Here is a 423-nt window from a genome sequence, read left to right as displayed (position 1 = left end):
GCGGGCCGGGCGGAGCCATGGCGGTGGGAGCGCCTGGTCGCGGTGGCACCGGCAGCACCCAGAGGCAGCGGGGTTGGGGGCGCCATCAGTTAACGAATTTAATTAATTAAAAGAAATCCCCCCCCACCACCACCATGCTCAGAGGAAGACAAATTAAGAAGCAACCAGCTCTCAGCTGGAGACACCATCAGTAGGGACCAGAGTGAACGATCCAGGGTGTCCCAGGCTCCGCAAGCTTAACTTTGGGGGCCAGCCAGGTGTGTTGAGCTCATCTGTTCTCAGCTGCCACCCACCTCTCGTGCCCCCACCCCACCCCGGGGAGACATCCTGTCCCACAAAGACACCCAAGGGTGCCGCCGGCGGCCGGGTAGTATGTTTAGTTTATTGGTTAGTAGTGCACCCCGAGCACCCCAGGGTGCCCCG

At 61.0% G+C, this 423-nt stretch overlaps 1 protein-coding gene across 1 annotated transcript in view; it reads right to left on the bottom strand.

Moving 5' to 3' along the window:
• LOC104129220 (roundabout homolog 4) overlaps positions 1-423 on the bottom strand; it is a 13,049-nt gene that overhangs the window by 6,829 nt on the left and 5,797 nt on the right.

The sequence above is a fragment of the Egretta garzetta genome, unplaced genomic scaffold (assembly GCF_000687185.1).
Source record: "Egretta garzetta isolate BGI_Z169 unplaced genomic scaffold, ASM68718v1 scaffold207, whole genome shotgun sequence".
NCBI classification, from domain to species: domain Eukaryota; kingdom Metazoa; phylum Chordata; class Aves; order Pelecaniformes; family Ardeidae; genus Egretta; species Egretta garzetta.
The sequence above is the reverse complement of the archived record's forward strand: the minus strand, read 5'-3'. Positions and strand labels throughout refer to the sequence as shown.